At 40.6% G+C, this 18211-nt stretch overlaps 1 pseudogene; it reads left to right on the top strand.

Annotated features, from left to right (window-relative positions):
- The first annotated feature begins 5729 nt into the window (after positions 1-5729).
- On the top strand, positions 5730-17475 carry LOC133055177 (zinc finger protein 436-like; annotated as a pseudogene).
- The last annotated feature ends 736 nt before the right edge of the window (positions 17476-18211 follow it).

The following is an 18211-nucleotide window of genomic DNA, read 5'->3' as shown; positions in this document are numbered from 1 at the left end:
GGAACACTTTTTTTTTTTTTAAATGGATTCACATTTTCTCCGTTCTTTATGTATAGTGCTTTTTGTAGCTTGGAATAGGTCTTAATTCATTCAGTGTCTGTAATCATTTTTAACTTCAGAATTAAGCGTTTTTAGTTTCCAGTATTCGAGTCTTAATCACCCTTTTGTAAATACGATTATTCTCTGTTTTTTTAAACTTTGACACCAGATTTTTAAATTAAAAATAATTCACAATTCTTTTTTTTCTAATTTTTTTCAGATTCATTCCTTGCCTGAGTGCTTTCTTCCCTTCATCTCGTACATTTGAAATTTTCTTTGGTAAGTAGTAAATCATCTTAGACTATTTTCTGCCATGCATAGCAAAAATGTCACCTTGTTTATCAGTTCTAATGAGGTAGATGAACGTAGTGCCTATTATACAGAGTGAAATAAGTCAGAAGAGAAAGACAAATACTGTATATTAATGCATATATATGGAACTTGGAAAGATGGTACCAACGATCCTACATGCAAGGCAACAAAGGGGGACACAGATGTAAAGAGCAGACTTTTGGACTTGGTGGGAGAAGGCGAGGGTGGGATGAATTGAGAAAATAGCATTGAAACATGTATACGACCATATTAAAATAGAATGATCAGTGCAAGTTCGATGCACGAAGCAGGGCACCCAAAGCCAGTGCTCTGGAACAACCCAGAGAGATCGGGTGAGAAGAGAGGTGGAAGGGGGCTCAGGCTGGGGGGACACATGTCGAATTCATCTAGATGTATGGCAAAAACCATCACAATGTTATAAAGTAATTATCCTCCAATTAAAATAATTAAAAAATAAAAATGAGGAAACTGTAAAAATAAAGTTAATTAGCAAAGATCACCTCCCCTCCCTTTCTCTGAATTCAAAGAGAAATACATCTTGGAGGGTTTTATGTATGGGACATCGTGTAATAAAATAGACATATTTTCAACTGTGGTTTTACCAAAGACATGGATTGTGTGTATGTGTTTACTGTGCACACACAAATGGATATTTCTGGTCTCAGCTCTTTACCAGAGAATAACGGAGGTATGACATTAGATCTTGTGAAATTAAAGGCATTTCTTTGAGAAATGGGAAAATAAAAGAACATTTAACGTGATAAAACCAACAAAATGCTTCATTCTTTCCTTTCAACAAAAAGAAAAAAGAAAAAAAACACCTAGTTTAACTGGTTAGTCTAATGGTCTGTTTTCTCCATTTTCTATGATCAGTGAAAAAAAGTGAGCTGTGAGGTGATATGAAGATGTTTCCTTCAGGTCCCTTTTTGACTTTTCTGTGCAAATGAGGAAGGATGGGCTGGATTGACCTGGAACCTTCCAACAGAGCCTGTCTCTTCATGATGAAGAACATTGCTCAGATCCTATTTCTAAGCTGACCCCTTACAATGTGTTTTGTACCAGTGGATAGATGTTTGCAATTCTGTATTTTTAAAATATTTTACTGCAATCTTATAATAAAGAATTACCTGCTTCGTATCAGTTTGACCAAATCATGAAAGAAGAGTTTCTTTTGCTCAGATACATGACAGATGTTCCTGGTGTTAAATGGGATGGGCAACAAGGACAAACTTGGCCCACTTGCCCTTCAGCCTCCCATTTCATTATTCAGTTATACCCGGTTCTCTTCACTCAGCTCAGATCTTCTCATAAACGGCTTCTCTCTGGGCCTGAGGGAGCCCACTTGTACCATGGAGATGAGAGACTAGACCGGAAACTAGACTAGAGACTAGACTAGACTTGAGCGTGAGCAGCACTGACGCCTGAAATGATTAGCCAAATTGGCTGTGTGTCTGTGGGTGGCAGTTCTGGTTTGGAGAGAGTGTCTGGTGGTAATTAGAATTTTAAATAGATCCCAGTCCTCCCTAAATGAAAAAAGAAAAGGAAAACTGTAGGATGGAGGCAGGATCACAGGCTCAGAATCAGATGACTTCTATGAATAAGGCTAAATCTGAAGGGAGATTTTCACGTCCTGACGTTCAGACCTCCACTGGCTTTCATTTGTTCTTGGGACAGAAGCTTGACTCCTCGCTGTGGCTCCACAGCCCTCTGTCAAACTCAGGGCCCTGTCAGTGTCTCCAGCCTCATCCTGGGAGCTGACCGTTTGCTCATGGTTCAGCCTGTCATGGTCTCATTTACCTTTTCTCTGTTTGCAAATACCAAAACCATTTCTGTCTGACATCATAGTTCCTTTTCTCACCTTCAGGTCACCCTGGCTCAGGCCATTTGTCACCCTTCAACTCTAGGCTCAGAGAGGTGTCCCCATCCCCTCCTAACATTCTCTCTCATGTTCCCCAGGTTTATTTCCTGTGTATCAGTTCCATCAGCAGAGATTCTGGCCCTTCTTCATGGGTTATTTTGAGTCCTTCCTGGTTCCCCTCTTTTTAGGGCTCATAGTGTTCCTCTTCTTCCCAGGATAGTTGCAGTACCTGATCCTGGAAATGTCTTTAGATGACAGGACTATGGGTTGGGCTGAATAATCCTCAGGGAAGACCAAGAGAACAGGGCAGGTGATGAAGATATTTCCCATGTTCTAGACATTTCAGCTGTAATTGATCTTTACCCCATGTGACTACTTAATTACTCAAAAGAAGAGCCAAGAAATATAGGAAGTCCTGAAAAGCCCTACAGAACTGGTGTCCTCAAGCAGTGGACTAAGATGTCCCCATGTTTAGTCTGCTGAGTTTAGTCTGCTGCAGCCCCCAGATAAGCTCTGTCCATCCAGGGACCAGTCACCATCATGGACAGCAGCTTTGCCATCTAGGAGTTCATGTGCTCAGTGTCAGCGATTGTGATTTCAGTGCGCTGAGAATGAGCAGAAATCCAAAACCTAACGGGGCAGGAAGGAGATGTTGTCCGCCCCCCCGCCCCCGAAGAGCTAAAATATCTTCCCAGTAGGTGTGGGTGGAGAGAACAGGAGATAGTGAGACCTGGAGACCCTTGATTTGAGATTTCCTCATCTCAAATGCCTTTGCACCTGGACTCCATAATGTCCCCAGGTGGTGGCCGGCTTTCCCAGGAGGGCCAGTTTCTTGATTTTCATACTGAATGTGAGTGTCCTTTGAGTGGTAGCTCGTGTGCACTCCTCTTGTGATCCTCTTTGCCAAAGGCCCCTGTGCACTTTAGTCTTGCTTAGTCCAGTCATGCAGGGAGGAGAGGTAGACAAATGGGGAAAGCGGAGGGAGCCTGGTGGGGTGTGCAGGAGGCTTGTGTCAGCACTTGGGGGCATCAAGGTGAGCCCAGTGAATGGAGCGTGCGCCCATCCCAAGTGTAGTTACAGGGACAAGGGGTGTGTGGATCTGTTGGAAAAGAATGTCTCAGTTCAGGCTGGAGAACCTGGAAGTGGGTTTGTTGGAGAACCCGCATGGAATGGTTTGAGGTGTTCTAATGCTTTAGCTCATGTTCCCTGGGACAGCAATACTGAGGCTGAGATTTGCCTGCACAGGTTTGATTGGACAACTCATGACCACACGTGAGCAACAATGAAAGACGTGGAATTGGGCCCAGAGAAGTCTTTTCCACTGTTAGAACTGTGGCCTGGGCTGATCCCACAGACACCTGTGGGTGCAGGAGGCTGGGAGCCTTGGGCTTGGGCTGGTTCTAGCAGGTGCCCCCATCACCCACTCCACTCGCTGGCTTTTGTCGGCTCTCTTAGCAGGCAGGCACCATAGAGTAACAGGGAACATCTCAGGTCATTCTTTGCATCAACTTTGGTATCATTCTGTACTTGGGGTTGCCGGTGAAGAAAGTTTCATGTGCATTTGGAAAGATACCAAGAGAATCTGGAGTGTTTCCATGGAAGATGCCGAGGTCTCACTGGGCCATGTGCATCACTGGAATTATCCCTCTTTTTCACAGTCTTTGGAGATTTCGGTGTTTGACCTGGATCACTCACTGTAAATGAAAATATGCTGTCTTGTGTCTGTGGATCCTTGGGTGTCCTCTTTTGTATTTTGTCTCATGCATGAGTTATCAGGGCTTGGAATGCTTTGTGTTGGTATAAGAGGGTTCGAGGCTCATTATGGGCTTTGTGGAGACACTGTTGGACACCATGAAAGTTTGTAAGCTTGTTTGAGTTCTGCTGGGAAATTAAGAGTACTAAGGTTAAGATAGCAGAGTGCTTGTTATAAGGTGGTCCTGCTCGGTAGGGATCTCTGGGCCCAACCTGAGAAGAGTCATAAAGTCCTGTAACGTAGAGGAAGATGGCTCCGATAAATGAGAGGACAGCGATGCCACAGTGATCTGCAACCCGGAGGCTCGTCCTCTAGAAGATGCAGCTGCAACTCTCTTGCTGCCAGGCTAGTGCTGAGTTCTCTGTTATCCACTACTGTCCTTCCCAAAATAAGCACACACACAGGCACAGTACAGAACACACGGAATCTTACCTGCACTGTTGGTGGTAATGTAAATGGTACTGCTGTGTTGGAAAAGAACATGGAAGTTCCTTAAGAAATTCACATAGCAAGACCTACAGTCTGTAAAACCCATTTCTGACAGATATCCAAAGGGAAACTGATCAGTTTTTCAGGGAAATGTCTGCAGTCCCATGAGTGTGACTGCATTTGCAAAGCCCAGGCATAGACACAGGCCAGATGTCTCTTGACCAAAGAATAGGTAACAAAAGTGTGGTATAGAAATATTTATTATATACTCTATGTTCCTGAACTATTTTTTCTCCATGTATAAGTATAAAAATGAAGGGTCCTGTATTTATACCAAAATGAATGAACCTAGAGAACACTATGCCAAGTTAAATAAGGCTGACAAAGGAGGACAGATACTGTATGTGGAAACTAGAATTGTCAAACTCCTAGAGCCATCGAGTAATAAGGCTGTTACCAGGAGCTGGGTGGAGGGGGAAATGGGGCAGTGTTAGTCAAAGAGTAGAGATTTTCAGTTGTAAACTAAGAAAGTTCTGGGGATCTGAGGTACTGCATGCTGCCTGTAGTGTTTCTATATACTTGAAATTCACCCAGAGAGAAATAATACAGTGTACTCATAGGTGGAAGTGTAACTTACTCGACTATAATAATTATTCAGTGTATGAATCTCTCACATGATCACTTTGTACACAGTACGTTTATAGCATTTTTGTTAGTTACACCTGAGTAAGGATGGGAAAGAAAAGGAGAGTTGGGGGATGCTTCTCTCCTCTGAGTGGTGCTCAGTCCAGGCTTCACATTTCATTGATGAGTCATTTTGCATACCCATGTTTTGTACCCTCTGACCAGAGATTCCCATTCAGGTAGTTTGTGTTGGTCCACAGCTCGAGAATGTTTAAGATGCCCCAGTTCATTCCAGTCTGGATCCCTCACTGAGCATCAGGACTGTGAGTCCTCTCATTCTTGAAGGCTGAGATCTGGGCTGAGGAGGGGGTGCTGTGTTCTGAGTGGGGATGGATCAGGGCCTTCGGTGTGACCTGAAGGAGAATGCCTGGTCAGCGGAGGTGCCCCCAGCCGCTGTGTGCTGAGTCTTCACCAGGAGGGGAGTGTGATCCCAGGGAAAGTGTGGGAAAGTCCTGTGTTGGTCTCTCTGGGGGAGTTGACTGTCCTGAGTCCCTCCTGAGACAGTGGGCACAGGGGACTGTGTGTCCCTCATGGTGAGGGCTTCCCTGTGTGTGTGGTTGGGGCTCAGGAAGGGGATGTGTTGACTCTAAGCATTAAACAGCATGTTTTCACTTTCATGATAGACGTCTGAAGACTTGTGTTGCCTGAGGAAGCCCTGAAGTTGAGGAAGAGGAAAGAAAAGGAGTCAGGCATGGCTCTTTCTCAGGTGAGGTCATATTCAGCTTGTCCTTCCTGAAATGCCCTTCTCTGGACTCGCTAATCGTGTCTGACTCTGGAGTGTCCTGTCTGACTCCTGTACACGCACACTCAACCGGGGCCTTCCCGCAGGGCCTGTCGTCTCCACTTAGATCCCATCTCCCCATGACCCGGTGACCTGGCCCTTGTGAGGAGGCTCCCCTGGGCACCGTCCTGGGCCGGGCTTCTCACCCACGGGTTGGAGACGGGGTCTCAGTGCTGTTGGGCAGCAGGGATTGCTTAGGGCCCATCTGGATGTGCTGTCTGCTCTGTCAACCAGGGTAAGGAAACTGCCCATGGAAGTCAGGTATTAATATGCACAATAGCTGGTAAAATCTGGGAATCAGATCAATTGAGACTGTCCTTTCCCTTTTGTGTATCTTGACATCCTTGTGAATATACCTTACATATACACAAAGAATTATTTCTGAGTACTGTGTTCTGTTCAGTTGGTTTATTTGTCTGTTTGTATACCAGTACCACATCACCTTGATTACCTTGTAATAGGTTTTGAAATAGAAAGACCTCCATCTTCCTTCTTCAGGAGTGTTGCTGTTTGCTCTTTGAATAGTTCTGTGACTTTCACCATGTTTTATTCTGCTTCTACAAAGATTGCCATGGCAGTTTTGATAATGAGTTAATTGGTTGATTGACCCTTTGTGTGGTTATTAAAGAATCTTTTTTGATATAGCATGTTTCTTTTGTAATCTTTGTGAGTTTTACCTATGAAACTTTGTCATGTGGGAAAGAAGATAAATTGACTTTATTTTCAATTTGGGGACCTTTGATTTCTTTTCTCATGTAATTGCTCCAGGGGTTTCAGTGCTTTGTTGAACTGTAGTGCAGAGTGTGCATCCTTGCCGTCTGGATCGCAGAGGAAAAGCTTTCATTCTTTCCCCATTGCTGTGCTCTTTTCATAATGGCATTTCTTATGTTGATGTTGGTATTATTTGTTATTTGTAGCTTGTTGAGTGTTCCATCTTGAAGGGTTGTCAAATTTTTGTCGAATGGTTTTTTTCTGCATCGAGATGATCCTGTTTTTTTCTTCCCTTTAGTATGTTAATGTAGTGTGTCATATTAATTGATTTTTGTATATTGACTTCTTGCCTTATGTGAATAAAACCCTCTTGGTCTTGGTGTCAGATCTTTTTATTTATTTATTTAAATCATTTTAAGTGAAGGATAATTGCTTTACAGAGGTTGTTGTTTTCTGCCAAATACCAACATGAATCAGCCACAGGTATACATATGTCCCCTCCCTCCCATCTTCCTCCCTATCCCGCCCCTGTAGGCTGTTAGAGAGCCCCTGTTGGAGCTCCCTGCGTCATTCAGCAAATGCGCATTGGGTCTCTACTTTACATATGGTGATGTAAGTTTCCAAGTTACTCTCTCCATACATCTCACCCTCTCCTTCCTCCCCTCCCCCCTCCGTCTGTTCTCTATGTCTGTTTCTCCAGATCTTTTTAATACGTGTTGAAGTTGGTTTGCAGGTATTTTAGTTTTGCATGAGTATTCGTCAGGGGCATTGGTTTCCAGTTTTCCTTTCTTGTGTCTTTGGGAAATCAGCAAACTATTAGAATCATGCTTGCTCCATAGAATTAGCAGGATCAGTGGTAATTATTTGTAAATGTTTGGTAGAATTTGGTCCCATATTTTTCAAAGAGGTTTCTGACTACTTTTTAAATCTCTCTAGTTACAATAGGCTTCCCTGGTGACTCAAGTCATAAAGAATCTGCCTGCAGTGCAGGAGACCCAGGTTCTATCCCTGGGTGGGAAGATTCCCTGGAGAAAGGAATGGTCCAGTATTATTGTCTGGAGAAATTGCATGGACAGAGGAGCCTTGTGGGCTACAGTTGGTGAGGTCACAAAGTGTCAGACACGACTCAGTGGCTAACACTTTCACTTTCAACACTTCTTGATTTTTTAATTTCTTAGTAAGTAAAATACTTTGTATGTTTCTGAGAATTTGCCAATATCTCCTATATTCTGTCATTTATAGGCAATATTGGTCATAGTACTTCCTTATCTTTAGAAACTTTCTTTGACCTCAGTTCTAATCACTCCTGTTTCATATCTGTTTTTAGTTGTTCGAATCTTTTTTTCTCTTTTCCTTAGTCTAGGTGGGGGTTTTCCTATACAGTTTTTTCAAAACATCAACTCTTGGTTTGTTGATCTTTATATTTTTCTACTTTCTAGTTTATCTCTGGTTTAATCTTTCTTATTTACCTGTTTCCTTCTGCTAAACTTCAGTTTAGTTTGTTTTCCGCTTTCTGCTTCCTAGAGATCTAGCAATAGATTTCAGATTTAAGATCTTTTCTCTTTTATACTGTAAGCATTTAATAGTTCAGACTTTCCTTTTAGTAGTCTTCTTTGTGTGTTATAAATTTTGTACTGTTGTCTTTTCGTTTTCATCCACATATTTAAGATTTTCCATGTGATATTTTCTTAGACCCATTGGTAGTGTAAGAGTAAGTTGTTTAATGGCCACATTTGGGGAATTTTCTTTTTTTCTTGTGTTTATTTCATTGTTGTTGGGGAAGATACTTTTATAGCATCAGTCTCTTAAAATTTTTAATTGTGGCCTAACATGTGGTCTCTCATTGAGAATGTTTTATATGTCCTTGAGATGTATGTGTTTTATGCTTTTGTTGGGCCGTGTAATGTGTACATGCTTGTTCAACCTGGGCATTGAAATCTCATACTGTTCCTGTTTCACTATTTCTGTCTTCCTTTCCCTTAATGTTTGCTTCATTTGTCTGAGATATCTAATGTTAGATGTATATATACTTTTACTTGTTACAGCTTTTTGGTAGATTGACCATTTTATCATTCTATAATATTTATCTCATTGCACTTGTTTTTTCTTCAGTTTATTTTGTCTGATATAAGTCTCCCCTGGTCTCCTTAGGATGGACTGTCTTTTTTTATCCTTTCCCTTTTCACCTTTCCATGTCCTTAGGTTAGTGAGTACTACCTGTTTCAACTCTCTGACAAACTCTGTGTCTCTTGCCCTGTGTTTTTCCTCCTGTTACTTCTTCTAGTGGCCCCTGCTCATGGGCATCCTATCCTGGTGAAAGACAGGCACCCTTCACAGCTCCTTTCATGCCACTGTAATTTCAGAAGGAATGTATTGAATGTTTCCTTCCCATCCTGATGTTTCTTTTTTTTTTTTTTTGCTTTTTCTTTTTTTTTTTTAATTAATTTATTTTTTTTATTAGTTGGACTGATGTTTCTTGACATAGTCTTGCTTAATAACTCTATTTTTTTCTATATTCACTTTTGCCATGATTTTTAATTCTCCAAGAAGTTTTTTTACTTTACTCTTGTGATAATTTTTTTTTTATCATATCTAATCACTCTTCTAATTTCAAATCACTGTTTTATTAATGGAAAAAAAGGAAAGAAAGTCTTTGGCTTCTGTTAATGCCTTACTATGTAAATTTAAATGGATCAAATTATATTTGTATTTTTGTATATGGTAATTTTATTATGAATTGAGTTCAAATTCTCTTTTTTTTTAAAATGTTTTTACCAGTTTTCTTTTGGTAGGCTAGTATAGAATCCTGTTGACAAACTCAACTGAGTACAAAGTATACATTTTTATCATCTGGAAGATGCTGAAATGCATGTGAATAAAAGGATGATGTAAAATTGTCCAAAAAATCTGTCAAGAGACAAATCCTCTCATTTAATTTTTAATTTTTTATTTTTTCAGTTAACTTTTTATAGATAGGTATGCATTCATGTGCAAGTCTGTGGTTTAGATAGAAGACATCTTGATTTAAAAGCTACATATTATGTTTTTTTTTTTTTCAGTTGAAATTATGTTATCACTACAGTCTGTGGCCTTGAAATTTTCTAAACAATCCTGTTAGTGTTTTAAGTAGTAAGTTGCTAACAGTTGTGTTTCTGTATCCACGTCTATAATGACCTTCATGCCATTCCACATTGTTCAGCTTGGACTTTTTTTTTTTCACATTAATACAATATTTATTTGCTTTCCTTCTGTCAAACCCTGAGCGCACCACTGTCCCCAGGCTGCCTGGGGAGTTACAGGAAAGGGAACACACAGGGCAGACACAGGAGAAAGAACTGTGGGAGGTGGAAGCTGCTCCTTCACGTCGTGAGGAAGATGAGCTAGACCACCATCAGGCCAAAGAGCCCCATGGCCTTTGAGAGGGCCAAGCCCAGGGCGCAGACGAGCTGCTGTTTCAGAGAAGGGTTCCTGGGTAGCAGTGATGACGCTCCTGCACACGGTCCCACCTCCAGCCCTGGACCCAGCCTCCCCTGCTCTGGCCGCTCCAGCTCCAGGGCACTTGGCTTCTGTGTCAGAGGCCCGTGAAATGGCGCTGGTTTGGAAGCTGCGGCTAGGAATGAGTGAGATGGTCCGCGGACCCGGGGCTGCCACGCTGCCGTGGCCCTCATCGGTCAGTGTCTCCGGTCCTTCACCACCGCGGACAGTGATCACTCAGCAGGCAGGTTCTCCCGATCAGGGACGGGGTGGAGACGAATTCGGCGCAGGCGTCCATTTTCAGGGGATGAAGGCCCGAGGCCTGAGAGCTGCTCCCCCTGCAGAGAAGACAGAGGGGCAGGGAGGAGGCTCACCTTGGACTTCTTTCAAGTTTTCTTTAGGAGCCCTGTGTCAAAGGACTTTTAATGTTCTCGATATTACTTAACTGTTAGATACTTAAGCTTCAGCTGCTGAGCCCAAGCCTCTGAGTTCAGGTGCTTAGTGTAACATTTCTAACCTTCTTGATCTGAGTCGAGTTTCTCAAAGTGTCTATGACACACTTTTTCTTCTGTAAGGTGGGAACAGATCGTTCTTTAATGAGCTATTATATTGATGACAGGTTCTTGCCTGTAACTTACTTGTTTAATGTTTAGAGTAATCATGCAGTAATTTAGAGCAACAGAAACCCTTCAAACACTTTGGGTCTTTGCTGCTGTTCTCAACGTCATAACTGAAAATTTTGACCTTTCCATTAAAAGTGCTGTGGACTTCATCATCTCTGAAGACACCACTCATGCTGTACCTCATCTGGATAATGAATTACACTCACTGGGTCAAATGTAATACCTGACACTTCTGTGTAGCCAATACAGTGTTGAGTTTTATTTATATATAGTTCATGAATTTTGAACAATGTTGAAAAGTCCATATTAATTGGAGGATATCATAAAGTCTTATGAAAAAGCATAAGAAATTAAAATTAGAGATCCATAATTTCTTCAGATACCCCTGCATGGATCTGTTAGAACACATACTTCAATCCAGTCAATTCTTAGCCCTTACTCCTTCTTACTATCCTTTCTCTTTTGCATGAAAATGAGAACTTTTCATGGCCCTTTTGGTGACATGTGGTTTCATTTCAGGAACAACTGACCTCTGAGGATGTGGCCATCAAATTCACTCAGGAGGAGTGGGAATTCCTGGACCCTGCTCAGAGGGCCTTGTACAGGGATGTGATGCTGGAGACCTACATGAACCTGCTGTCTGTGGGTGAGGATGACTTCCTTCCAGAGCTGCCGTTGGGTATCTGCATTTTCCCTGTGTGCCCCTTGGGAGGCCCTGATGTCTTTCATCTGAGAGTTCTGGTGACTCGGGCATGACACAGCTTCACAAGGTTAAACTGACCCTCTTCAGATGCTGTGTCTGTCTCATGTCACATCTGAGGTTGTCCCAAAAGCTTACTTACGTCCAAAGCTCACTGGCAAATGTTAAAAGAAAAACACCAAGAAACCCGATTTCCTATTTTCTACCTTTTGACTTTTGACTCAGTGTTTAAAAAAATCCACAGCACTTTAGATTTCTTTCTTCTGATAACCCTGAATATCTATTTCTTTTTGCTTGATTGTTTACTTTTTTTTGGCTGCCCCATTCTGCATGTGGGATCTTAGCTCTCTGACTAAGATTCACACCTGAACCCCCTGCATTGGAAGTGTAGCATCTTAACCACTGGATCATCAGTGGAGTCCCAGAATTTCTGTTTCTGATCTGAATATTATCTCCACATTGGAGCACGAGAGAAAGCTCTAGACAATGGGGAGTGATGTAAAAATAGCCAAAGATACAACGTATAAAGAAAAACCAGTATCTCAAAAGGGCTGTTTTTTTCTGGTTAGGAGTGGGACAAGCTGGTGGATTGGATCCTCTGTGGCTGTTACTTAGGAAGATGTAAGGAGAGTGGTAGAGAGATCGTCTTTTTGATCCTAGATCCGACAAGGGGAGCACATGTGAATCTCGCGGGCTCTTAGCTTGCCATCTGTAGGTCGAGCGCATGGTCCCATCTCAAGATTCTGTAATGTCTGACCTTCGTGTTGTATTATTTTTACTCTTGTACTGCTCTACCCAGTCTGGGAATGTCAACTGTTCCCAAGGTTACATTCTCCTTACTTTGTATCATTTTACTTCTTAAATTTCTTTGAAATATATTCCTGAGGGTCTGAAATTTTATCTGGTTTCCTTGCTGTGATAATCCACCTATGTTTAATTGGCAGCCTCTGGTGAGTCTCTGTGGAGTGGATTTACTAGGTAACAGAAAACTCTAATGGAGATACTATTCTTAATGTTATTGTCTTGCTCCGTTTAAAGTCACCGCTTGAAGCTATCCAGTAGAGTGGTCAGTATGTTCTAGGATTATGAGAGAGAAAGTATCACGAAGGCTTGATGCATCTTTCCAGGTTATTTTCTGGCTTTGGAGGCTGTGTTTCATTCATTTCACTTTCTGATATATTATTATTACTGTATAGAAATGAGGCAGTTTTCTATATATTTTGTATCCAGCAAGTTTAGTCTGTTCATGATGAGGTCTAGTAGTCATCTGGTGGCACCTTCGGGATTTTCTGTGTGTAGCATCATAGTGACAGTTTTACTTCTTTATTTTTTTTAAACTTAAGTTCCTTTTATTTCTTTTTCTTTTCTGATTGTTGTGGCTAGGACTTCCAAAAATATGTTCAATAGAAGTGGCAATAGTGAACATTCTTGTCTTATTCATGGTGTTAAGGGGAATGATTTCAGTTTTTCCCTGTTCAGTATGAAGTTAGCTGTGTGTTTGACATATACAGTCTTAATTGTGTTCAGGTAGGGTCCATCCGTGCTGACTTTCTGAAGGGTTTTTATCATAAGTGGCACTTGAATTTTGTTGGAACCTTTTCTGCATCTACTGATGATCATACGGTTTTTAGTCTTCAACTGTTAATGTGGTGTATCATACTGAGTAACTTGTGGATATTGAGAAATCTCGCATCCCTGCAGTAAATCCCACTGGATCATGGTTTATGATCCTTTTGTGTATTAGTAACTGTTTGAATCTGCGCTTTGGAACTCAGAGAAGGTCTAGAAGAATAAAGCCTTTTTCTACAAAAAGGAGCTGGAAGCCTCAGAAAGGCTTTTGTAACTGGGACAGTCCTCCAGAGTCAATTTCAACCCCTTCTTTTCTTTGATACTCCTCGATCTTGAGATGAACATGTGTGGAAGAAGAAGCGAAATGAATGTCCAATAGAGAGGTTAGTCATACTTGGCAGAGGAACCCAGGTTTAGGTAGGCTTTTCCTGGATTTTCCTTCTGATTTCTGCTAATAAGATTCTTATACAATATCCTGGAATATTGTGTATGTTTTTCTTGAATATAAGCATTCCATTGTAACGTACAAAATTCACAGTTGGATACATTACATTGTAAATAGTATAACAGGTATTATCCTGCTTTCTCCATATATCACCACATATATCACCACATATATGGTGATATCATATATCACCACATAGTCACTTTTAAAATCTCTCCTGTTTCTGTTCCATACCCATAGTATAATGCCCATAACCTTGCTGAACCAGTTCTTTTCTTTTCAGGTCAGTATATTAGTTTGTGCTCTCAGTTATTTTCACAAAGACATGCAGCCCCAAGCTGATATCTGACATCAGCCCGTGTACCCTATGCTCCATGCAGGCCCTTTGTTAGTCCTGACCATTCCTCACATAGTACCTTGATACGGATGGAAACATTGTTCTTACCTACCACATCCCTGCACCTTCTACATGCTCTCACTGTAAAGATAATCTCTGGTCATTTATTGAACAAGTTTCTCAGGACATGACCTCAATCACTCTGTGCATCCATGATGACTCACAAACCATTTCGAGATGGGATGGTTGAATACGAGTTAAAGAGACTACTTCTGTCTTGTATTTTCCTTGATATTTTCTAAGTTCCTTGTATTTTTTTTTCTAATATTCTCTAATCTATTCATTTGGTGGGTGGTCATGTTTACAAACAATTTTTCTCAGTCTGTAGGTGCAGATTCATATCCTGGTTCTCTTACCACTTTGTGGGCCAATTGGATATGTCTCCTGCTCTGATTAGAGAAAAACATGTTAATTTACCTGAAGCCTTTTAAAGCAAATGAGTGCTGTCAGTTGACTTACACTAGTGCATGTTTTATAGTAAATGCTCAACATTTACTTTTGTTTAAGAAAGGTAATATCTACATTCTGTCATGTTCTTGATGATATATATGACTTTATCTACATTATATCTGTTTAAAATTTTATTTTTTAATTGAAAGATAATTGCTTATAGAATTTTGTTTTCTGTCAAACCTCAACTCCATTATATCTTGTACGCTTTTCACTTGCTACATTTTTCAGCAATACTGTGTCTGACCCTAGTCAATAAACACACAAAGCACTCACTTTCTATTTATTATACTTTGGTGCCATTAAACCAGGTAATTAAGAATAGTGCTTGGCTAGGGATTAGCCTTCCTTGGTGACTCAGCTGTCAAGAATTCACCTGCTAATGCAGAAGATGCAGGTTTGATTCCTGAGTCAGGAAGATCCCATGGAGAAGGAAATGGCAACCCACTCCATTATTCTTGCCTGGGAAATCCCATGGACAGAGGAGTCCTGTGGGCTACAGTCCACGGGGTCGCAAAGAGTCAAACACAACTGAGCGACTGAACAACAACATAGGTAGGGATTGCTTTGGTTCTTGGCTGTTAGAAAACTGGTGAATATTTTACGTCTCAATGTGTCATTTACAGATGATGGTCTTTTAGCGTGTATTCTGCAATACAGCTGACACATACTACTTGTTAACATTGTAAAATGCCTTTTCTTGTTGGGCACGTAGTTCTATAGCAGATTTAGAAAACTATGTTGTTTCCAAAAAATTGTTTTAGTCATCTTCTTCATTTTCTCATTTGTTTTCAATTGTAAACAACAAATTATGGATAGTTCATTATTAATTGGGTTAGCTTGGTTTTGGATTATCATTTTTTTTTTTTAAATTTATTTATTTGGCTGAGTAGGGTCTTGCTTGCAGCACATGGGCTCTTTTGTTGCTCCTCATAGTACATGGACTTCCTTGCCCTGGGGCATGTAGGATCTTACTTCCCCAACCAGGGATTGAACCCACATCTTCTGCATTGCAAGGCAGATTCGTAACCACTGGGCCACCAGGTAAGTCCGGTTTTGGATTATTTACTGTTACAATATATAATATATTGCTTAGAATTTATTTATGTATAGTAAGTATGCAGAATACAATGATAGTGTAATATTTTTCTTTTCAATTTGAGACAACTGTCGATGGATATGTTCCTAGGGATCCTGGTAGAAAACTAACTCTGTTTTTGAGAGTTGCCATAATATTGTCCAATATGAATGTGTTTGGCATATGGTCTTTAAAACTAGGCTACTTTAATGGTGAATTTATGTTATCATGCTTTCTCATGTTAAGAATTCTATTCCTTTAGTGTTTCTAAAACCTTAAGGTCATCATTGTGGTGTTTCATAACTTGGTGTATTACTTTTGGTGTAATAGATATTCAACATGAAACATTTATTTTTGAATTATTGTGAGCAGGTACCTTATCTTGTAGATATCTCTCCTGCACATGTGATCAAGCATTTACAACCCAAAGCAAACAGTGATAAACGAGAACCATTCCAAACATTGATGCTGGGAAGATCTGAAAGCTGTGAAATCAAACATTTTCATCTTTTGGAAAGTCAGGAAAACATGTGTGACTTTGAGTGTCAGGGGAGAGATGACAAAAGAAATCACAAAGGAATACCTGTAAGCCTTGATGGAAATGTGCCTGATGGAAGAGTTTCACATGATAGAAAGGATGCAGGAATCAAGCCCTTTGGAAACAGACTTGGGTTTAACTTTCAGGAAAAACTGCAGATATTTCAAACTGGCAGGACAGTTTCTGAATATAATGAGGTTGAGAGGTCTGTCAACAACAGTTTCTCATTTTCACCACTTCAAAGAAGTCCTCCTTGTGTCCAAACCAGTGTTTCTAATATATATGGGAATGATTTTAGGAATCTTTCAGTAATAACACAAGACCTCAAAGCACACAGGGAAAAACCTTACAAATGTGATGAGTATGGGAAAGCCTATCTTAAGGACTCATACCTCATTAAACATCAGGCCATCCATACAAGAGAGAAATTACATAAACGTGAAGTCGGTGACAAATTGTTTGATCAAAGTTCACAGCTTGCACGTCATTTGAAAATCCATTCTGAAGTGACATGTTACAAATATAGTGAGTATGGCAAAACCTTTACTGATAGCTCACACCTCAGGAGACATCAGAAAATTCATACAGGAGACAAACTATTTAAATGTGATATCTGTCACAAAGTCTTCAGTCAAAATGCATACCTTGCTGTTCATCAGAGGGTTCATACTGGAGAAAAAACCTTACAAATGTAATGAGTGTCGCAAGCACTTTAGTGTGGTAAGGCCTTTCCTGTGAAGTCAACCCTTTTAAGGCATCAGAGAGTTCATACTGGAGAGAAACCTTACAATTGTGATGAGTGTGGTAAGGCCTTTCGTGTAAAGTCAGTCCTTTTAAGTCATCAGACAGTTCATACTGGTGAGAAACCGTACAAATGTGATGAGTGTGGCAAGGCCTTTCGTGTAAAGCCAGTCCTTTTAAGGCATCAGAGAGTTCATACTGGAGAGAAACCTTACAAATGTGATGAGTGTGGCAAGGCCTTTTGTCTAAAGTCAATCCTTTTAAGGTATCAGACACTTCATACCGGAGAGAAACCTTACAAATGTGATGAGTGTGGCAGGGCCTTTACTGACAGCTCAAACCTCTTGAGACATCAGAAAATTCATACAGGAAAGAAATTATTTAAATGTGATATATGTGACAAAGTCTTTAGCCGAAGTGATCACCTTGCTGGTCATCAACGGGTTCATTCTGGAGAGAAACCTTACAAATGTAATGAGTGTGGCAAGCACTTTAGTCCACCTTCACAGTTCATAAGTCATAAGAGATTTCATACTGGAGAGAAACCTTACAAGTGTGATGAGTGTGGCAAGGCCTTTCATGTAAAGTCAACCCTTTTAAGGCATCAGACAGTTCATACTGGAGAGAAACCTTACAAATGTGATGAGTGTGGAAAAGTCTTCGGTCAAAAACCACATCTTTGACTTCATTGGAGAGTTCATACTGGAGAGAGGCCTTTCAGATGTAATGAGTGTGGCAAGTTCTTCAGTCGAAATTCACACCTTGCAAGTCATCAGAAAATACATATAGAGAAACCTTTCAAATGTTTCGAGTGTGGAAAATCCTTCACTCAGGTCTCAGCACTCACTAAACATCAGAAAATCCATACATGAGAGAAACTTATGTGAATGTGGTATATGGTAGAAGTGTTCAAAATTCAAAGTTCAAACTTCACACCCTACTGTTGGTCAGAGAATTCATACTGCTGAGAAACCATACAAATATCATGAGTGTGGCAACATCTTAGGCTTCATGGGAAAATTCATACTGGATAGAAGCCAGATATATATGTGTTTATTAGTCAGGTTAGAACATGTCAGGTAGAACATGAATTCATCCTAGAAAGATTCCTCACCAGTTTCACAAATGTGAAAGAAAAAACCCTATCCTCACAGCTCACATCTCGCCAGTAGCATCAGAGTATTTATCCTGGAGAAAACACACAGCAATGTCAAGTGTGTGGCAAGGATCTTACCCCAAAGTCACAAGATAGGAACAGAGTGGAGCGATACTTCCCAGACTCAGTGGTGTGGCTAGTCCTTTACCTTTTTCTATGTATTCTCTGATGACTTTAGTTCAGGTACTCAGCCACTGGAGTAAGCCTATATTTGAAGAGAAGCTATATAGATCTTTTCGTGTAAAAGAAACCCGAATTCTGACTCAGCAAAGATGATTCTTTGGGACAGTAATCCACCATCTTTTTGGTCTCTTGGCTTTCTGAATAAAGTCACTATTCCTTGCCCAACAAATAGTCTCTCAGTTTATTGGCCTGTTTTGTGGTGAGCTCTAAGAGCTTGGCTTTGGTAATACATTGATCAAATGCATTTGCTACACACGTTTCATGATGGT

Source organism: Dama dama, chromosome 4, assembly GCF_033118175.1.
Source record: "Dama dama isolate Ldn47 chromosome 4, ASM3311817v1, whole genome shotgun sequence".
NCBI classification, from domain to species: domain Eukaryota; kingdom Metazoa; phylum Chordata; class Mammalia; order Artiodactyla; family Cervidae; genus Dama; species Dama dama.
This window is presented reverse-complemented; position numbering and strand designations above follow the sequence as displayed.